Below are 22,763 nucleotides of genomic sequence, written 5' to 3' on the forward strand. Positions count from 1 at the left end.
CTTGTCCAACTTGTCCAGTTCTTAGTGGGCAGCCTAGAGGTAGCGTCCACGTCTGTTTTTTGTATGCATCTCCAGTTCAGAGGAGGTTGGCTTCCAAAGGATGAGAAAGTTATCTTGAGGAAAGACCTTGGAAATGTACTGCTAGCCTAGACCATGGAGGAATAAGCTCTGACTAGGATATAATGCAAATGATGCCTTTCAAGCATTGTATAACACACCCGTGGATGCTGGAAGGTTTGAGAAGCATCCCTTTGTGGAGACAGTGGTGCTTCTTGGTTGCTACGAGCAATGCTGATGAAATGAAAAGCCTAATTGCAGAGGTGGTGTGCTGCTAGAAGACTATTGTGGAGTTGAACACTTGCCTTTGTTTCTACGTGTCCTGGGTTTCTGGATAAGTAAGAACCCCACGGAACAGTGGCGGGGCTATGAAGACGCTCTTTACAACCGTCCACGGGGCGCAGCTACCCCTCTGATGTGCTTTTAGGGACATCGGTTGGCTCCTGCTGGAAGCAGAGGGCAAGCTAGGGGGGCCCCTGCTCTGACCCAGGCCAGCTTTTCTTCCCAAGACAGACTCTCGTGGGCTGAGAGTGGGCAGTGCTTTCTGGGCTGGGAGCCACAGGGAATGCGTTTGGGAAGGCGAAGGGCCATGGGGGCGTGGTGATCCCGAAGGAGGCAGGACTGTGTCAAATTCCCAGGCAGGATCAGCCTGTTTCATTCTGGGGGGGGGGGATCAGTGCTTCCCCCCGCTGTTCCCATGAACTGTTATGTCCAGTTTTTGAGTGTTTCTCACCTCAAAATGATAGAGGTCCAGCTTCCAGCTGTCAGTAATCAGGGTTAGAAGCAAAACATGAGTTTGAAGCCACAGAAACTGGTGGAGGCCTCGCGCAAGGGTCATCCGCTTCCTGGAGGCCAGAACTGAAGATCTCAGCATCTCAGGAGAGGATTCTCGGATGGGGGAAGGCCTCTCATATGGGGGTTTTTGCCACCTTTGAGGCTTTTCAGGGAGGGAAGTAACATGGATGTTAAGCATCTCACAGATGTTCCAGCCAACTGAACATGGGTCAAGTTTGATGGAGCTGATCAAAACCATTTTAGAACTAGAAGTTTCCAATTCGTTACATCCCCTTTCATATTGAAATGTATTAAAGATTCTGTTTAATTATAAGACATTAAAGCATCAAACAGATTCTTCAAAGGTATCGGCAAGTAAAATAACTACTGACTTAGCTGAAATTCAACTTCATTAAGACTGTTCATACAGCAGAAGGAGACCTAAGAAGATTTTGTTCAAAGATAAAGATCTTTGGATATTCCCTTCCAGGGCTAGCATCTCAGCTTTGATACTGGCTAATTGAAGATTGCTGTCCCAATTAAGGTTCATTGACCACTGAATTGGCAGGGGCTCGCTGTCCTGGCTCAAAAGGTAACACCTCTGGGGCTGAACAATCATGGAGGTGGGAAGTCACCTGTCATGTTACATATGGAAACAAGGAATTTGGTTCCTGCTTCTGGTTTTCCTTCTGGAACAAGGTGTGGCTGGGGAATTCTGGGAGTTGAAGTCTACACATCTTAAAGTTGCCACGGTTGAGAAACGGTCTGGAGGACAGAACAATAGGGAAAACCAAATAGTGCCTATAATAAGGTATTGCAGCATGGAGTTCTCCTGAGGTTGCCAGCCATGTTCTTCTTCTTTTCTTTGCTCTTCACCCCTTCCTTTTCCAAGCTGCCCTCCATTGGGCCATTTTCTTCTTCTGAAGGTCTTCCTGTATATTTCTTCAAGTGAAGATGCTGTCTTGTGCCAGCTGGAGGATAACTTCCTTACCAAAGCCATCTTTGCTTGGCAGGTGAGATGATGGCTGAGAGGTGGACATCTTGGGTGAGCTATTCCATGAGGGATGCCTAGCCTGAAATGTCACCTCCTTTCACAGGCCTGTTTTGGGGTTGTGGGTGTGGGATACTGGCCCTCTTCCTTGGCAATGGGTTCAAGCCCCTACATCTCCTTTGTGCCGGACAATCTGCAGATGATCTTTTGTCCGCTCTCTCTGTTCCTCAAGAAGAAGGGTTGCTTGTCCCAAGGAAATGGCTTGTTTTAATCTGGAAAAAACATCCTCTCTGGAGAATAAAAATGGGAAGACAACAAACAAGATTCCCATTATTGTTTCCTCATTGGCTTTGGAAACACCAGATGTATGTTTTGGTTTTCAGCCCAGCTGGAAAGCTGTTCAATGTTAACAAGAACTTACAATTTTTCATGTTCCTCTTTATTCTTGCATTATCTTGTTTTAATTCCCAGTGTCGGCTGATCATAGAGGAGAATCTAATCTTTGCACCAGCTTTGTTGTTCTCCTCTCTTGGCGTGTGGCACATTTGCGTAAGAATTGCCAGGCTGGAGCAGATGGACCGAGCTGGGCATTCTGTTGCCAACTGTGGGCAGCCTCGGGGAAGTTTGCAAGGAATGCACGTGGAAATAGTGGCATACCTTGGTTATCCTGAAGATCTATTATACACTTAAGGTCCGTAGAATGGATCAGCATTCTTAATTTGTGGTTAATTTTCTAGTTGTTTTAAAGAAATGCATTTCTTAAGGGGCCCAGCTTCTTTTTGGGAAGGGTTGGGAAAACAGATCCAGAATGTTGATCTTGCACTTTGTCATACCACTGATTTGATGGCTGGGGATGATGGGATTGGTAATACCACATATTCTGGAGGGGAACAGATTAGGACCCCCTAATACCACCATGCATATTTTTGACTGCCAGACATGGATCCAATCACCTTCCTCTGTGTGTGTGTGTGTGTGTGTGCGCGTATGCGCACAGAAAAAAACCCTGTGTCTTTTTGTCTTTCCAGATAATCTTTTCTCATTAGGTTTTAAATTTTATTTTATTTTTTTAAACGAGTAAAGCCCTTAGGGATCAGATGGCCGTAAGTGCTTGCAGCTGTTTATGTTGTAAAACTCATCAACCACAATTTAGGTGCTTCTCTAAAGCAGAAAACAATAAGGAAACGGAGCTGCTCATTGAAAGTGGGGGCAGGGAGGGCAGCTCAGAAGCAACTTCGGTGATGAAAATATATTTGCTTACTGAACGGGTGCATCTTCCAGCTTCCTGCTGGGAACAGCCTGTCCTTTTTTTCCTTCGTTCTTTGGCTGTGCAAAATCTTCCTCTAGCACAGTGTTTCTCAACCTGGGCCACTTTAAGACGGGTGGACTTCATCTCCCAGCAAGGCTGGCTGGGGAATTCTGGGAGTTGAAGTCCACACGTCTTAAAGTGGCCCAGGCCGAGAAACCCTGCTCTAGTACGTCGGCCGTCGCCCTAGCCGCAGCGTTCTGTTGCTGCCTTGCTGACCCAAGTTCTAGTTGGCCCTCAGCCATGGGGGCTCCCTTGGTGGACTTTGGGCCAGTCCTTCTCTCTCACAACTGGAGGGGCGAGAGCCATGGATGCGGACTTGAATTCCTGGAGGAAAGGCAGGATATAAGTCTAAGTAAAAAGGGAAGGTCCTGATTTTACGGATTTTCGCCTTTAGGCGTGAATTTGGAGTTCCGAAGCCAGTGGGGAACTTCAGAAGTTTTCCTCGCAGGATGCACTTGTGCTGACTTGGTGGCATGGTAGAACATGCATCAGCGCTGTTTAGCCACAGTTCCCACCACCCGGCTTGGCCCCAGGTCCTTAGTGCCCATGGCAGGGATTAATGTGCACTTGCCCCGCTCAAAACATGGACTATTTATTTTAGAAAGCCTGGGTCTAAAATCATGCTGTTCGAGAGCTCCTCAGGCGGATGCTGAACACACCTGCCCAGTCTGGGATCTTGGCCATCCACTCCTTCGGCCATGCAGGGCGTGGGAGGACGATTGTGAAGAGGTGCCAGGCTAACCCGGATCGATGGGCAGGTGGGTGGGAGGTCGGATGGGGTCTTACCCCTGGATTGCTTGGGGAGTGAGCCAAGGATTGCCAAACGGTGGAGGACCAGCCTTTCTGAGAGTGAGCAGTGAACGAGTGACGTGGAAGGTCCTGGGCTGAGAGGATGCTTTATTCCACTTCTCTTCATCCCAGACGCCTTTCTGACGGTCGGCCCTTCCTCCTGCTCCTGGCAGGTATGTGTTGCAAATGCCCACCCGTCCTTGCAACCGCCCCACTTCCCGCCCCGTTTAGCTCCAAACCTGCTTCTCTGCCCTGCCCGCCAGCCCTCTGGAGCTCCGCTGCTGCGTTTGCATCACCTAGAAGATCCCTTCCTTCCTTCCTTCCTTCCTTCCTTCCTTCCTTCCTTCCTTCCTTCCTTCCTTCCTTCCTTCCTTCCTTCCTTCCTTCCTTCCCCAGCAACTCTCCTGTCCCCTTCCATCCCCCCCCTTCATATTTGCCTCATTTGAGTTGCTCGTATCAACTGGTGAAATTAATTGGCCTTTGCCAAACAACTAATTATCATTAGGCAATGTTTGATTCTTTGTTAAGTGCTGCTGTGCTAATTACTGTGACTACTTAGCTGGTATTCTTCTGATCCCTTTGATTGTGATTTATTTACTTCTTTGCGTTCTACCCCCGGGTTTCCCAAGAGGACGGTGCTGCATTCAGAGCAGAAAACGGCGTGTGCAGCGTCCGATTTCAGACCCACGGAGCACGGAGAGACAAGGCCGGGGCTGCCTGGCTCTTAACCCAGGCCTCCAGCAGGGCTTCTCTTAAGGCAGGGAATCCAGAAAGCCTTTCTAGGAAAATAGTAATAATTTTGGATAGGGGTGTCGTGGCTTTGTGCACGTACAGAATTAGAAACTTCCTAGAGTGGTAGAGAACTGAATACAGGTAGCCCTCGCTTAACAACCACAATTGAGACCGGAATTTTGGTGGCTAAGCAAAGTGGTCATTAAGCAAATCCAACCCAATTTTATGACCTTTTTGGTAGTGGTCATTAAGCAAATCACCATAATAATTAAGCGAGCCACATGGTCGTTAAGTGAATCATGCGGTTCCCCATTGATTTTGCTTGTCAGAAGCCAGCCGGGAGGGTCGAAAATGGTGATCACATGACCGCAGGATGCTGCGATGGTCATGAATGCGAACCAGTTGCCAAGCGCCCAAATCGTAATCACGTGGCTGTGGGGATGCTGCAACGGTCATAAGTGTGAGCACCAGTTGTAAGTCAGTTTTTTCAGCACCGTCTGAAGTCTGAACCATCACTAAACAAATGGTCATTAAGTGAGGACTACCTGTAGGCCTATCTGGAAGTAAGCATGGAAAGGGATCAAATGCCATTGGTGAATTGGTGCCCAAATTTATCCAATTCTTCCAGAAAGCCATCTGGACTCACTACTTAGTTATTTCCCGGGCAGACTTAGTCTCATTTTCCTTCCTTTGGGTTTTTGCCCCCCACTTTTATTCTCTCTGCCTGCTGTGGATTTTAGGAAAACCCCTCTAAGCTTCCCCTGGTTTGTCTGAAGAGAAGCTGGGGTCAGACGTTGCTCTGCCTGCAGGGACGGCATGGGACGGGGGCACCCATTTTGATAACCTCTCGGAATAAATCGCTGCAAACTCTTGATTTAATTATCCCAGGTGGGATGCCCAGCATACATTTGGGATCGTGGCCACACCGCCTTTTTTCCCGCCCAGATTAATTCTCCAGATAACATATGGCGGGTGAGGAGTGGCGAAAGGGGGTCAACTTTGACAAGTTTGTTTCCAGCTTCAGGCTGGGGCGTTCACAGGGTGCAGCTGAGGGGCAAGGATCGTCCTCCAGTGAGAAATAATACCAGCGTCATCTGAAGTTTATAACGCGTATTTTCTTCTGTATGCCACCTCGGGTGCTTGATGAATAGAGGCGTGATCCAAAATGCGCTTAATAAACCAGCAAGTGCAACCACTGCTCCCATTTATACAACCACTGATCGTATTTATCGATTTGCCGGTGATGCTAGTACTTCTTCAGAAAACCTTACGACAGCACAACCCTTTTCGGGCTGTGACGTGTGCGCACACATGTGAAATTAAAGCTGCCACCTGCTTTTAGCTTAGAAAGGCTTCACCAGAGGGATTTGGGGTAAACTATGCCATTCAGATTAATAGTTGTTCAGGTGGCCATTTTATTTATTTATTTATTTATTTTATTTTATTTCCTACCCCACCACCACCATCATCATCATCATCATCATCATCATCATCATCATCATCATCATTATTATTTACAAATAACTCAAGGTGGTGAACATACCTAATACCCCTTCCTCCTCCTATTTTCCCCACAACAGCCACCCTGTGAGGTGGGTTGGGCTGAGAGAGAGGGACCAGCCCAAGGGCACCCAGCCGGCTTTCGTGCCTAAGGCAGAACTAGAACTCACCGCCTCCTGGTTTCTAGCCCGGTGCCTTAACCGCTAGACCAGACTGGCTCTCATGGCCATGTATTGCTAAGCTACGGCTGATGCCTCAGACGGCACTGCGACCCAGTGCTGCTGTGAGGATCCACCCTTTGGGGCCTCTTTGGAGAGAAGGGGTGGTCTAAAAGATTTTAAAGAAGAAGGGCTACCCTAGTGAGGCGGATCAGGATAGATCTCCAACACAGAAAGAGGCTCTTGGACATTGGCTGGCTGGAAGTCTTTGGGTGAAGGGCTGGATCTAAACAGAAGAGCAGAAGAGCCAGCCTAGACAGCTGCGCCTTTTTCCATTGTGTGGGGAATGTGCAGACAACTCTTTCTTCCAGCTGTTGCACTTCACCATGGCACGTTGCTTGATAAAAAGGGCCCAGCCTAGCCCAGCACATTTTTCCCTTTGCGCTGCAGTGGGCTAGACACTTGATCTGCCTTGAAGCAATTCAGATGTTAAGGGAATCGCTCGGATTCGACCAGTGGGAGAAATTTCTGCGGGAAGAGGTTGGAGAAGTGCGTAAAAAGGTGGTGAATTCTCAGCTCAGTTGTGAGCAAGAAAATTGTCTGAGGAACTTCAGAACGTCCGGTCTTTGTTCTCCGTGGTCTGTACAGGGTAGAGGCTGGGGAGGATGGGTGTTTTCTGCAAGATGGCCGAACGCAAAGGATTTGGCTGTGCAGAAATTTCAGGCGGATGAAGTCTCTGGCGGACTCTGAAGAAGCAGGATAGGAAGAGGGTTTGAACCTTGGCATTGGAGAAGACGCCTGAGAATGCCATGGGCAGCCAAGAAAAGAAACCAGTGGATCATCCAACGAATCAACCCAGAGCTCTCACTCGAGGCACCAATGACCAGGCTCAGATTGTCCTACTTTGGACACATTGTGCAAAGACCTGGCAGCTCTCTGGAGAAGGCTCCGATGCTGGGAAGGGTGGAAGGAAGGAGAAGAAGAGGATGGCCAGCAGCAAGGGGGAGGGACTCTGTTGCAGTGGCGATGGGGGCAGTGGCGATGGGAGACCTGAAGGACCAGGTTAGGGACAGGCCAGCATGGAGGAGGTCCATTTGTGTGGTCACTAAGAGTTGACATTGACTTAATGGCACATAATCAGTCAATCGATCAAGCTCTCTAATGCTTTCTTGAAAGCTGGGATAGAATTGCTGGGGACTCGCACGTCGTATCTAGGGAGTTGTATTTTACCATGGACTTCTCTCCCTGCCTTTGAAGGGAGTTGTAATTCGTGATGCTAAGTGCAGCAAACTGTTGCAGCAAGACCCTGGAGGAAAAGTCCATCAGCTCACATCCCTCTCCCTCTGGATGGAATGAAAATTGGCAAGTAGAAGTCCATAGAGGTGACTGGGTTTTTTTGTCCCCACCCCCCACCCCTCAAAATGGCAGATCTTGACGTTCCAATTCTACTTTTGCATTAATGAGCTCCAGGATTTTAATTTTTTTAAATTGGCTACAGCTGCAAGGCGGCTCTGGGCTGGGGGAGGCATTAAGTGAGAAAATGTGAAGGTACGTTTCATGCCAACAAAGAGTTTGTTGGGGAGATTTATAATTATCCTGAAAGGGTTTACAAAAACGGTGCTAGAAATTCAGCATGGGTGAAGGAGAAGAAGAAAAACAATGTGAGCCATGCCAATAGAAATAAGAAGTGAGGGAAGGTGGGGAGAGATTGGGTGGAATTATTGGGGCATCAGGCAGAGGAGGTGACACATGGGCTTCCTGATCCTTTTCTGGCTTTCCTTATTATCCTATGTGAGAACTGCTGGTGCAGAGGACTCAACTTACCAGGTGGCAAGCTTGGGTCCAGGCCTTTCCTTCTAGCACACGATGGAGCTTGCTCCTCATCAATCCACTTTCACTGTCTGACATGGTCAGATCAAGGGACATCTGTGCCCTCAGCAGAAATTGCAAAATATGTGGGGTTTGGAGGTCTGTGGGGTGGTATGATTTTGTATAGGTTTCCTCCCATGACTCCATGGAACGTCCTACTCTTCATCCAGAGCAGGGTTTCTCAAGCTTGGCCGCTTGAAGATGGGTTGACCAACTCCCAGAATTGCCCAGCCAGCCATGCTGGCTGGGCAATTCTGGGAGCTGAAGTCCACCCATCTTCAAGCGGCCAAGCTTGAGAAACCCTGATCCAGAGCATGAGCTTGGTTACCCTTTTGTATTCCTTCAGAGCTTGTCATTACCCGAACAGAACAGCCTGGAATGTTAGATTCTGCAAAGCAAACTTCGCTGGTTCCAGATCAAGTGGACAGAGCTGTGCCTCTTCATTGTCAGAAAAGGCTTCTTGGAGAAGCAAGGCAACTGCGTCGCATCTCCCTTGTGGGGAGGATGAGGAGCCTCAAAGAAGCTCCTGGGGTCGCCGTCCATTCTCCTGATGGAGACGTGCCTTGTGGAATTCCTGTGAGTGCAAATATGGACCCTGCCCGCTTGCTCCGTGTCCCACTGCTGAAGATCACCTTCTCTGGGGATCCTAGAAAGTCTCAACCACCTGGAAGGTGTCAGATACGGTCTAGTCCAGGCTTTCTCAGCCAGGCTTCCTGGCACCCTAAGGTTCCATGAGAGGTCACTAGGGGTTCCCTGGGAGATCACAATTTATTTAAGAAATTATTTCAAATTCAGGCAACTTCATATTAAAGAGATAAGTTTCAGTCTTTATTTTCAGTTTAAGAACACTGTTCAGGCATATATACAGGCCTGCCCATGAAATGAATATAATAATTTCTGGCCTCTATTGGAGCCTGAATGTGCAGGGGTTCCCCGAGGCCTGAAAAATATTTCAAGGGTTCCTCCAGGTCAAAAGATAGAGAAAGGCTGGTCCAGCACATTGGGTGCCTTGACCCCCCTGTCATGATCTCCAGAGGCCCCATGGAGCAGGATGAGTCAACCCCCTGGTCCCTCCTTCAGCTCAGCAGCTGGAGTTCTGGCCCCCCATCCCAGGGTGTGCTTTTTCTGCCCAGCATCTCTGCTAGCCAGGCTCCTGCTCCTGCTCCCAGCACATGTGATTTGCAAATGAAAAATTTCATCAGAAGAGAAGTTGCCTGCAAGGGAATTAGGAGGGTGGGGTGGGGGAGAGAGAGAAAGCAGGAGGAGGACAGCAAAGCGCATGGTGGTTCCAGCTGCTGCTGCTGCAGAGGCACTGACAATGGTTTGGGGGGGGGAGAGAAAGATTTACAGCCCCCTGTTTGCAATTAAAAGAACAATGGCTTCTCAAGTGGTGCTTATTATATGGAAGAAGGGTGCAGACAGTCCAACAATGCCGGCTCAAGGAAACAAGTCAGCTTGCGAGCAAAAACCGACGGGAGATAATTGGCAAGGCTCACTCAACGCGCCTTGTTTAGCATCTAAGAGCTGTTCACCGAGAGCCGCTGTGGCAGGGTGCTGTTGGTACAACAGCGATGACAGTTTGCGGCAGAGACGGGAGGGGAAGAAAAAGCAACTGGAGGAGAGCGGGGAGGATTCTGCCAGGCAATCTGGCAGGGACGGGCCGCCATCCCACCCTCCTCGCCAGCCCCGTGGCTCTCTTGGGAATCCCTCCCGCCCCTTGCTAGGCTCTGGGGCGGCCGGTGGCACCCCTGGCCTGACCGAAGGGTGGGGGGGGCAGGCGAGTGTAGGCCCCCTCCTCTCCCAAGGGGGTAATCCTCCGGGCTGCACAACGGCCCTGGGGGGCGGCCTCTGGGCCAGCCAGGGGGCTCGTTTCCAAAAGGCCAGCTTCGACCCTTCTCCTTATGCTGGAGCAGCTTGCAAGTAGCACATCCCGAAAGGCTCGGGATTGAGTCGGTCTGCTTGGAAGTTTGCAGGTCACCTTTTGGGCAGGGCAGCGGCAGCTCTTCGGCCGTGCAAAAACATCCCCCCCTTGGAGCCACAGTTCCCAGGCTGTTAAGGCGTAATGGGGCTGGATCATGACCTGACCTCTTGCACGGACGTCGCTGTAGCCCTCTCCGTCTTCAGGGCAAGAAGAATTGCAAGGTGGGCGCAGTGAGGGGCACATGCAAAGCTCTGGTCTGCTTAATTTGGGTGGCTTGAGTAGCACAACCTCCCTCGGCCCTGACCCACGCGTTACGGACCCCAGGAGCAGCATCCGTGCAAGATGTCACGATCCAACCCCATTACGCCTTAGCAGCGTGGGAACAGTGGCTTCAATCGGGATGTTTTTGCATGGCTAACACCGCTGCCACCGTCTTGCCCACAAGAAGAGCGGGTGCCCTTTGGAGCAGGGCGACTCAGTCCCGAGCCTTTCGGAGTCCTTTCGGGACCCCGCGGGGCCTTCTGCATGAAGGTGGCTCCTGATCTTGGGAGATGCAGGGCAACAGCTGAAGCGAGGCCCTTTTGAGGCTGGGCCGTCTCCGTATGGTTCGGACTACAGTCCCCAGCGGCCCCAGATACGATGCGCCATGCTATCCAGTGACGAGAGCGGTGCTGCAGAACATCTGGGGGAACCCTGTTAGGGGAGGCTGCCTCGGAGAATCCCAAGGCCAACTTTTTTCAGAATTGGCTCCGTCTGGTTGAACAGGAGAATCTCGGCTGGTCATTGCTATGGCAACGTCTGAAGATGATCTCTGAAAGGGCCGAGAGCTTCATTTTGGCCAGGGCTGACCTGGGGATTCATTTATTTTTCCCTGGAAAATTAAGGCTGGTTGGTTGGCTTTTAACGAAGAGCAGAACACAACAGAGAGATTTGAGCATGGAGAAAATGTTGATGGTTAATTGGGAGTTATGGAAAGGCTCTGCTCTGGGTTTTGCTTGAACTTTGTCGCAAAGAGCAGGTTATGAATCTCAGCTGTGCCCCAAATCCTGGCTCTTACTCCTGGCCCTGAGAATTTAGAGAGCAGCCCAGGAAGGAGAAAGCCAGAAAGAGCAAATATTTTTAGAACAGAAGAGATTTCCCAAGCCGGAGAAGACCCTGTTGCCCTGGCTGGGCTGTGCAATTCCATCGATTGCAGCTCCTGTCCTCCGCTCTTCCACTCCTTCCCCGTGGGCTGTTCTCCAGCTCTGGCTTTGCTCATTAGAAGAACGTGGCTTCCGCTGGAGCCATTGTCTTGGCAGCGCTTGAGAGGATCCAGCCCTCCAGATACACACCGGACTGGAACGCCCATTATTCCCAGCTGATGAGTGGGGCTGAGAAACAGGCTCACGTGAGCCCATCCAGCCCCTTGGTTGGCAGCGTCTGCTCCTCAGCTCTGAAATCGCTGGATCCAGCCCTTAAGCGGCATCTGCTGCAGCTCGAGACCGAGGCGGGGGCTTCTGGCATGCGCTTGGTCAGCCACTCCGTGGTCCAGAATGCTGGGCTAATGGCCCTCGGCCTGATCCCCAGGGCCTTTGTTTTGTTGTGTCTTCCCTGTTTTCCAAGCCTGCGTGCCCCCTTCCAACATCAGAGGGAGGGCTCTGAAGGCCACTCTTTGAAAATGTGCCCCAGGAAAGCAATTAAATAGACAAGGAGCCATCATGGGAGTGGCCATAATTTGAATTATTGTTCATTTTTATCTTTTCTCTGTCCCTACACAGTGAAGCAGGTTCCCCCTCCCGGCCTGGCAGACATCTCAAAGGCCAACGGGGGTGTGTGGACCCCCAAATGTGGGAGCCCCAGTTTAAACAGTGAATGGCAGCCATTCACTACAGCTTCCCATGAAGTCTGCGGTCAGATTTCCATCCGTATGGGAACTGCCTGCCTGCTGAAAGTCTTTGTCCTGCTCTAGTGCCGTTGAGTTTATTGTAAACTGCATGGAGGGTCCTTCGTAGCTGATAGAGGAACGCTTTTGACCAGAATAATTAAATTAAAAGGGAATCAGAGAGGACAGAACAATCTGTCCTAACCCTTCGGGTGTGAATTGACAGGAGAGCAGTTTCACCACCTGTGGACCATCGAAAGAGCTTTGGGGGAGGGGGTGCAAAGGTGGGACGGGGTGCGGGGAGCAGGGGCTGCCAGGGTTCCTCTTTCCAGAACCTTGTCCCTCCCCTCCAAAACCCCTGGCAAAGCTCTTCCTGGTTCCTCCCTTTCCTCTTCCCCTTTTTAACAATTAGCGGACGAGAAGCTGCCAGGATCGCTCCGAATTGTAGCAGAGCCTGCAAAGGCAGTTGGGAATCATTCAGCCGCAAGGGAGTTACAGTCCCTGGAACAGATTGTTTAAATTAATGGCAGAGAGCAAAGAGCCTCAGCGAGGGGGGAGAGAAGAGAAGAGGAGGAGGAGGAGCCGATGTGCAGGACACGGGGTGCGTTGAAGGGGGCTGCGGTTCGGAAATTGGATGCTCGCTTCGGGTGTCAAAGGAAGTCTCAGGTGTGGGCCTAAGAGATTGGTCAGCGTGTACTAAACCGGTTGGCATATCTGGCCATTTTGCAAATGATGTCTATGAGCTACATGAAAAGGGGCTGGGGTGGGGGGTGGGAATCTAGTCTGGTTCAGCAAGCCCACCAGATTTTTAGGTGTCTTTATTCCACTGATCTGACTGTGGGGCTTCAGTTTCTGGACATTCTTTGCTGGCAGCAGCTAAGCAGAGTGTCACACCAGTTTTCCCCAAGCTACTTTGGCTTAGCTGGGATTGCATCTGGAAACCTCTGGATGCAGAGATGCTTGACTGCTTTATGGCTGTCATATTTGGATTGCCAAAATCCAGATGACTGTTAGAGAGCAAGGAAGAGAGACAGACCATCTATTGGCTATCTGGATGTTTGCAGCTCAGATCTGATGGTGCTACTCCAGTTCCCCATTTTCACCGTGGAATGACTGCAGATAATGATCTCGGGTTCAGAGCATTATCATCTTAACTTTGCTGCCTGGGCACAAAAGCCCGATCTAGTTGTTTACAGGTAGTCCTCGTTTAGCGACCATTCACAGTTACAACAGTGAAGAAAAAGTCACTTTGCAACCATCGTCACGTTTACGACCTTCGCAGGTCTGTAAAGCAAAGGAAAGCTGAAGTCAGATCATAAGCTCAGTCGTGGTTTCACTTAGCAACCACTTTGCTTAACCAACCAAGTGGCCGGTCCCAATTGTAGTTGCTAAACAAGGACTACCTGTAATGGCTTTACCACTTGTTTGACCTATCACAGAGTGGATAAATCAAAACGTCTTATTTTCGTTGACTTTTTCATTATCAGATAATTGATGAATGGTGCTGTCCTCTGGATCTGCCCCAAAGTAGGCAATGTGTGCAAGGTTGCAAAGCTGCGGCTGTGGGTGGAAGTAAAGCTGATTCGTGTCAATGAGATTTCCTTCCGGGAAAGTTTGCCCAGATTTCAGATTTTTTGAGCAACTCTTGCTTGTATACTTCGAAGTAGGCTATCATCTGTTCAACAGACTTGCTCTCAGCATGCCTTAAAGGAGATTAGATGACCTTTGGAGATGCTTCTAATTCTTTGATTTTACAAAATTCATACACAGTAGTTTGCAGCATAGAAGTCATAACAGAGGTACAGTTAGGCCAGAGCATAGTTGAGCAAAAGATATGTTGTTGGTAACAACAACAACAACAACAACAACAACTTCTCACTTTGGTATAATCTGCAATCAGGGTGATGTGGGGAGGTCAAGAAAGTCAGGATGAGGGGGAATGTCTCTGGAAGTTGGTTTTAATGAGTGAAACCTCAACCGTCATGGCATTTCCCTGGCAGTTTTCTGAGGGGTGGGATAAGCAGGGTTTAATGGACTAATGGGGAATCTGTTCCAGGTGGAATCTGGAGAGGGAATGCTAAAGATCAACCCTCCCAGGAGATCCCTCTAAACAGCACTCACACTTTGGGGAATTCCTCTGGAATCCGGTTTCCGGTTCATTTGCAAACAAATCTTCGTTGCGTAATTCTGCAACCTGCGTCTCTGAAGTTTTGCAGCCGGACAAACATGGCCGGATGAAAGCAGCCATATTGGTAAAATCTCCATGTATTTATGCATTATTATGGCTTGACAGCCAGGAATAATACTGTCTCTTCCTTTTCATCCTGCATTTCCTCTTTTGAATCTTACCATTTTTTTTTCAAAAGCCACGGCAGAAAGACAGACTGCATTAAACCCTACTTAGGCTGACGATGCTTCAAACAGCCCGGGCGCTCAGATCTTTCCCCCCTCATCTCGTCTACGGAGACTTGGCAGCCTGCGATACCCGTGGGTGTTCAAAGGTAGACTGGGGCGGCCTTTGATGTTTTCACCTCCAGTACAAAACTGTCACCGCACAACTCGTGGGGTAATTTCACATTGCATGTGAAAGGTTCGCTAAAAGGGTTAATTTCAAATCCTGCCGAGTTTGATGCCGTTAAAATCCGTGCCATTTTTCTGGAACGTTAGCGGGGAAGCGATTTGTTGAAAAGGAGGTTAGCGTACCCGAGCTTCTCCCTGCGCATCGTTCACACCGCCTCCTTGAGGGCCACCGCACAGTCTCGGTGTCCGCACTCCAGAAGTGGGCAGGGCCAGAGCCCCTTTGGAAAGGAGGAGGTCCAGGAATTGTAAGGGTACCTTAATGGGTAGCTTGGCGTCTGTAATCTCTTCTTCCCGTGTCCCCCGTGCAAATCTTTGGCCACATCCACTTTGATGGCCACGAAGGGAAAGCCAGTGGGCTGCGCTGGTAACCCCCCCGGCTGCAGTGTTTGTGCCTCTGGCGTAAAGGCATCAGACTGGCAAAGCTGCAGCCGTGCAACCCGCCCCCCATCTGTGCCTCACCCATCTGAGTACGGGTAGTCCTCGCTTAACAACCATTTGTTTAGTGACAGGGCTTACGATGGTGCTGAAAAAAATGACGACAAAAAATGGCGGTCCTCGCACTTACGGACATCGCAGCATCACTGCACTCATGCGATCATGATTTGGGTGCTTGGCCACCGGTTTGCACTTACGACCGTCGCAGTGTCCTGTGGTCAAGTGATCACCATTTTCAGCCTTCCCAGCCAGCTTCCAGTAAGCAAAATCAATGGGGAACTGCGTGATTCACTTAACAACCACGTGGTTTGCTTAACGATTGTGGTGGTTTGCTTAATGACCGCTGCAAAAAAAGGTAAAATCAGGTCAGATTCGCTTAATGACCACTTTGCTTAGCAACCAAAATTCCGGTCCCAATTGTGGTCATTAAGCGAGGACTACCTGTAGCTTTCCTTCACCTCTGTCAAATACCCATTCGTGCAGGGGTACTCCTGAAGATATTCTGCCCTCACCATCAGTTGAGCAAATCCGAGCAGCTGATCCAGATGCCTTCACTGTGTGCATACTTGCTTGGATTCGTAGCCAGTCCTTGCTCCACCATGGTGGCTCAGCTGGGGGTGGACCTCCCAGCTTTCTCTCGCTCTGCTGGAGCATCCCTGGGTTGGATGGCTGCTGTCTCAAGAGGGCCTTTCCCCTAACGCTTCCCATGTTGAGGACCTCCAGCTGGGTTGGGTTTCCACTCCTATGTCCTATGCTGGCTGGGAATGATGGGAGTTGAAATCCAGTGCACCCAGAGGGCACCAGTTAGAGAAAGGTTGTTTCTTACCCAATTGGCTGTTGAAGCCCGATAGTCCTTGACTATGGTGAAAACTAGCAGATCTTTGGGTCGGTTCTCTGTGCCTTTCGTACATGCTGTATTGGTCATACTGAGCACGTACCTACCGAATGCTCTTTTAAGTCCGCTGGCGAGCTGTCCACCTGGATGAATTCTGTTTTATTGATTCATTCAATCCTGAAACTAACTTGAACTTTCTCCTCAAGGTGAACGCTCAAGGGTACATTCCTGAACCTGTACTGGGGCCGTAGTACCCAGAATTGTTGGCCGTTGACCAGGAATTCTGGGAACTGTAGTTTGCAAAGGCTGTTTTTGCCTTGTCAGCCACTGAAAGGGCCTCCCTTTGTCGCCGTTGCTGTTAATGTGGAAGAGGAAGTCGTAGCTTTCCAAAGGGCATCCATGTACGAAGCTGCTTCCCCACAGCCACCTTTCAGGGATTGCAACTCAGATTGTGGACTGCTCCCTGTCACCAGAGTGTGAATAACAATTGACAGTGCTTAAGCCACATTCTTTTAGATTTTCCAGCCCTGGCTCAGTGCAACACGCTTGTCATATTTCATTTCATTTTCTTTCACATTTAAGTCCCTTGCTGGCCCAAAATAATCTTTGCACATTTCCCATAGTCTTGCATTTTCCTCTCTTAAAATAGCAGACTCGGGTTCCCCACTTTTTTCCCCAATTAATACTTGCGGAATTTGCACAAAAGGGCCTGCTGTAAGTCAGACTTTGTAATAGTTTGCAGTTGGAAGCTGTTATGGTTAAATATGGGGTGGTGAGATCTTAAAACTGATTGGTGAAGTAATCAAAGATGAGAGTTTGTGGAGCAGACAGCCTGGAGTGCTGAATCAGCTGCCTTTGCAGCAGCTTCTCACATGAGATGCGGAACTGGGGGTTCTCCAGATGTTCCTGAGGTGGTTTCCAGCACCACTGGCCACCACTGGCTACACTGACTGGGGTTGCTAAGAGTCATCGCATCTCAGGATCTGGAGTCCCCAACTCCTGTACTCCCTATCCTAGCAGAATAAAATTAACGAGCCTTTGTGGAATATGAGGTGGTGATAAGTTGGTATCAAAGGCAATGATTTGGATGCCCTCCTGAGCCTGAGCAGTTCTCCTTACGGGGTCTCTGGACAATTGCCTCATCCAACCTTGCATTCTGTCCTCCATCTGCTGGATCAGGACCCTCTCCGGTCCTTTGTCATGCCCCCTACTTTGCCTCTCCCTCCAGCCGTTGGTCTTTCAGTCAGGTTCATACAACGTTAAATCATGGTGTGGTGGGTTTGCTGAACCTCGATGTTGGCAGTTGATGGCTTAAACCAAGGGTAAGCAAACCCTGGACAAATGTAATGTGTGGACACGGTCTTCATCTGCCTCCCTGTATCCTGTCCACGTTAGACGCCAAAGCCTTCTGCTCAGAGACTCTCCTTGATTAGCCCTTGATGTTCTTTCTTGACTCCTTTGTACTCACAAGAGGGGGCTTCATCCATCTTTCAGTGCAATTGTCTCCTTGTGGGTACTTTTTACCATATAAGCAACAGCTGAAATGCCACCCATGGAGACCAATTCAGTGACATTTGTGGACTTCAGCCTTTTAAGAACCTCAATGTTGAACAGTGCAGGCCTTGGAATTCTTCCCTGACTTCAGGGGTGCAATGTTTGCTGGGCTGAGGACCCTTCTCCGCCTTTGAAGGGTGCAACAGAGTCCTTTTTTGATGGTGAAGCCCTCTCCAGAGCACAGTGGGTGGGGCTGGGATAAGGACTAGATTTCATTTCATTCCCACTTAATTAAAATTAAGCACAGTTGATAGGATTATTCTTTAGAAGGATCTTCAATATTTTTTTTTCTCTTTGGTATTAAATGTTGTTAAGAGCATTTGGGGTCCTGGGAGGCTGACTCCAGACTTTCAGGGAGCACAGGTTACATATCTCTTGCTTCTGCACTAGAGGAATGCTCGCATTTTAATCCATCCCTTACCAGGCAGTTGGCAAAAGCTCCTCCCTCCCATTGCAAGCGGCTTCAGGGTGATGCAGTGCTTGAGGAAGACCATGATGGCCAGAGTCCTGCCTCACCTGCCCTCCCAGCCTTGGAGCCCTGGCTAGATGCTATCCAGCCAGGAGAAAATGATGTCCTCTTGATCTCCTGCCCAGCCCAGCCCAGCCAGAGCAAAGAGTTGTGTGCACCACAATAGGAAATGTCTCCTGACCTTTGGAACGGCACCCAACTTCCTTTGGATGGTTGCTCAGGAGGGCAACAGCCGAGTTCCTCTCAAGCAGGAATTGTATCAGGACCCCATTATGAATTTGGCATAGTGATTCTTATCTCAAAACTCCTGTTTTTGTTTCTTGGGGGCGCTTTTGGTTGGCTTAGACGCCAGAGTGCTGGGGAAGGGAGTAACAACAACAACAAAGAGATGCTTAACAGCTTAAAGATGGAGAGATTGATTAAGACATTTGCTTTTGTGGAGAAAACTCCACTTCATAAGATACAGGACATCTTGTCCTCCGTCGAAACTGATGGGATGGTGGTGGTGGTGAAGAAGTCCACCTCCCCAACCAGCTTGGAGCCTCTGGATTGATAGTCCTACATTTCCTTGTTGATCCCTTCCCTGCCTTGGCCCTTTCTTTCCTCACTGCCAGCAGATTGTAAAATTTAGGGCAGGGAGCCATTCCAAGAGGTGGTTTGGGGTTTCCTGTGCTGGTTTCAATGCAACCAGGACTACTTGCTAAGAAAGCTCAGAATCCATGTTGTTACTGGCAGGCACAGTGCTTTTGCCTGGAATAAATGAAGTTTGATGCTCGGAGTACAGCAAAATTGGACCCTTGTGGTTCACTGCCAGAGAAAGATGGGGGTGAAGAGTAGTTGAAAGAGGCCTCCACAATCTGCTGGCATCCTCTTGGCCCAGGACCTCAAATGACATAGGTCTAGTTTTGATGATGTTGCCTACAGAAAAGATATCCCTCTCCATATGACAGAGGATCTCTGCTGGCTGTCAGAAGAATAAAGCCAGGATGGGGGATGCCTAAGGGTGCAGTCCTACCTTTGGAGGCCATGGAGGACGCCCTTCTTCCCAACTGTCCACTCACTGTTGGCTTGAACCCTCCACCTTCTGGCTCCTTTGGACCACTGAGTGCCAATGTTTGGCCTTGTGTCAATTTCTGGTGTTGCTCCTGCACCCTCTTAGCCAGCGTTGATCCTCACACAGATCTCAGCATCTTCTGAGAACATTGGAAAAGCGTCTCCAAGAAACACCTTTCTGCTGTGACCTTCTTTTTTCCCAACCCCCTTTTGGGGTTGCTTTCTGCTGGCCTTTCCTTCCCTGCTTCCCCCCGCTCCACAACCCTCACCCAAGATTTGCTTGGTGCTGCCTTGGAATAAATAAACCAGGCATCTCTTTTCTCCTCCTAAAGGAAACGCAATCTTTCCCCCCAAAGGGAACGGCTCGCCTCCTGCTATTACTGGGAGATTGGTCATCGCTCAAGGGCTGAAGAGCTTTGTGGTTGCAAAGTGATCATTGGATGTACCAAGCAGGGAGCAACACCCCTGTCTTTGCCTCCCTCCCCACTTTTCTAACTGGGGGGGGGATTAGTGAGCGGTACCTAGCCAGCATCACTGGGCTGGCGTGATTTTCCTGACCAAAACTCTCCAAAAACCAGTGAAACCAAACGATAGCGATGTTGTTCTGGTTGTGCTAGAAAAGGAGAGCTTTTTGTACTTCCTCTGACCTCTGCGCAGGGTGCTTCTCTCCAACCACTTTCTCCAAGAAAGGAGAAGAAATAAAAAAGATGCCTGTTGTGCAGGAGGTTGTCATCAGGGGGGGGGGGAAACATGCGGGCTTGTTTTTCTGTGTTTGACTTGGTCTTGTGCGGTTGGGTGTGTCTTACCTGCTTGTATTTTGTGCTGAGTTTTGGAATGTGGGCTTAGATGTTTTAAAAGTGAACTGAAGAAGAGGGGAAAGATGGATGTGAGCAAAACCCAAGACGCACTGGCACTCCCCTGGGAAAGGCCCGGGGTGACTTGCTTTTGAGCCAACCCTGTTCTGAGATGCAGTTGGTCCTCCAGGCAGATCCTCTGCACCTTCCCGGATGCGAGCACCATGCCTGTCCTTCTGTGCCAACCGCATGGATGCATTTGGGTTTTGTAGAAAAAAGGTGTGCTTTTGTACATTCCTTGCCTGGGTTGCTTGCTGTGGGAAGATGACAACCCCTCTGTGGGTGCTTTCAGAGCTGACTTCTGAAGCTGCAGAGATATCAAAGACGGATGTGGTAGGATAACACTTTTCTCTTTGAAGGGAACTTTATTCAGCGGAGTGGGTGAGCAAGGCTGGGCCGTGTGCGTCTCGCCACTTCCTCCCTTCTCGCAAGGTCCCCAGCGCGTGGGGGTGATTCTGCAAGGAGGGGGTCAAAAAGTCAAGATGGTGGTCGCAAGCAGGCAGCATAAGCTCTACCCCTTTTTTTATACCTATAGAGCTCACTGTGTGTGGTTGCAACCACCATCTTCACTTTTTTGGCCCCCTCCCTGCAGAACCCCTGCCCCCCTGCAGTACCTGGGCAATTTTGGCACCCAACCTGAGCATCCCATCGGGATCTTTCATCCCCTGCAGGGAGAGAGGGCAAGTCCAGCATCTGCCTTAACTAGCAATTTCGTGCCCTTAAAACGGGGGTGACTTCCCACGCTCGTTTGATGGATCAATCAGCCAGTTGGGTGGATGAGAGGGCTTATTTGAATCAACAGCTGATACAGTAAATGAAGCGATGGAAACAGAACCCACAGTGGGGGGCTGTGGCTGTGGCTTATGGGGGGGGCTACGTTGCTCCCCATTCAGCGGCTCAGCCATTGAAGCTTGGGTCCTGCGGGGCTGCTGGCTGACGAAACGGACTAATTGGTGGAAAAAGCAGATGATGAATCGGCCAGCAGCTGTGGACACGAACTGCTGTTGAAAGCCGCTCGGCGCACCAGCCGACTGGACAGGGCCCTTTGATACTGTCTTCCCCAATCCTGGCTTTTGATAATGTTCCCTGCACCATGCAGGCAACGGCCTGGCACTCACCACCGTGTGCCCCCGGCCCTGGCCACCGCAGGCTGCCGTCTCCATGGCAACGGCAGGACGGAACCCCTCTGAATTCAATTCCAGGAGTAATGAGGGGAGATGATTTTCGTTCAATCAGTCACTGTCGGCGACGGCTGTTGGCCAATCAGTCGTGATGTTGGTCACCATCCTGGCCAACTTTTGTCTGGGAGAAGGTCCAGCCGGTGGGAAAAAGTGGCTTTGCCATCCTGGGCAGACAAGGTGGCTGAGTTCTCCTCTTCCATCCAGGGATGCTGGGCAGTGCCAGGCAGCCTTGCAAAATGAGGCAGGGAGGTTTTTAAGAAGCGGCTGGACGGCCATCCCTTGAGGATGGTTTGGTGGGTTGGACGGTGTTTCCCAACCTTAGCAATTTTAAGCTGTGTGGACTTCAACTCCCAGAAATCCCAGCCAGCCAGGAGGGCCAGGGAGTTCCTGTGGGGCAAAGGCACACTCCCACCTCCGAACCGCTTCCGCGTGTGCAGAGAATCCAAACTCTGTTTTGGACCCACGCATTGGGCAAAGCCATGGGGCAATTTCTTTGGGTGTGGCTTGGTGTGTTGGGTGGACTGCAGATGCTGTGGTTTGTAGGGCATGGAATTGAGTTGGTGCGTTGGGTGAGGCTAGCCGTTGCAGTTTATGCCGTCGAAACCAATGGTGGCTTTGCGCATTAGCCCCATTCCTGAATGGCATGCAGGGTTCTGCTGTAATGAATGTGCCCTCTTCCTGACTCAACGCAGCTCCCGTGTGTCACGTCTTTGTACCTTCTGATGTGTTTCTCTGCGTTGTCCATCATGCTGGCTGACTTCATCGAGGGTCAACATGGTTGGTCTGTTTAGACCCAGCAACTTCAGAAGCCACAGCTGGTGCTTTACCACCAACTCGGCAGCCTAAACAGCCATTTCCCCCCATCCGCATGTTTTTATAGGTTATATAATCCACTTCTTGGTGCACAACGTTAAAACTTTCAACTCTCCCAGCTCTGCCTTTTTTTTGGAGAAAGTATTACATTTGACCTTTTCAGGCACAAAGGAGCTTCCATAGAACCACCGTGTGGTAGCAGCCTTCAACAGAGATTTATGCCCTTTCCTGACATGCACGCGGAAAGGAAAAAAATTAAAAACGTTCCCTCAGGCCTCTAACTTATTTTGACTTCTAAGCTTAACTCACGTTACAAAGTCACCTGAGGCAAATGACGGGCTCTGAACTGATGTATGAGGACTTGGAGGAGAACGACAGCTTGCTGGCACCTCTCTCGCCACGCTGGATCTGACTGAACATCTGTGAAGCCCACAGGATTCAGCGAAGTCAAAGCAGGGACTACCGGACAATGCAGATCCAGCAGATGTGGGATTTAGGCAGCTTTTGGCATCTGCTGTTGGGTTTTTGTGACCAGGGAGGGCATCCCAAGCTGCAGAAATGGTTTAGTGGCTGTTTTCCACAGGGCCTTTGGGATGATTTCCCCAAGAGGTGTGTAAAGCAAAGTCGCTTCCTCACACGCATCGTAGAAGTGAAGGAGTAAGGAAAAAAAAGAAGTTTATTGCTGCAGCCAGATGAGAATTCAGTTGAGTCTCTATAAAGTGCTTTGCAGGACAGATTGGTCCCCTGGTCAACAATTGGCCTTTCTGGCTTTGCATTATTGGTTGGCATCTACTGCTAGGATGGTTAATGGCCCAGAAAAATGTCACAATGCTGGATTACGTTGGGTGAAAGATGGTTGAGAGGCCCCCCTGAAGGATACCAATCGGGGTCCTTTTCATATCCGCTCCATTAACTTGAAGCATTCTTTGTGGCTAGAGTGGGTGTTCTCTGAGACAAGATCCAAGATACCTGTCCTTTTAAAAATGTGTGTGTCTTTTCCCTGACATAGAGAGAATATTTGCTTAGGA

Source organism: Candoia aspera, chromosome 13, assembly GCF_035149785.1.
Source record: "Candoia aspera isolate rCanAsp1 chromosome 13, rCanAsp1.hap2, whole genome shotgun sequence".
NCBI lineage: Eukaryota > Metazoa > Chordata > Lepidosauria > Squamata > Boidae > Candoia > Candoia aspera.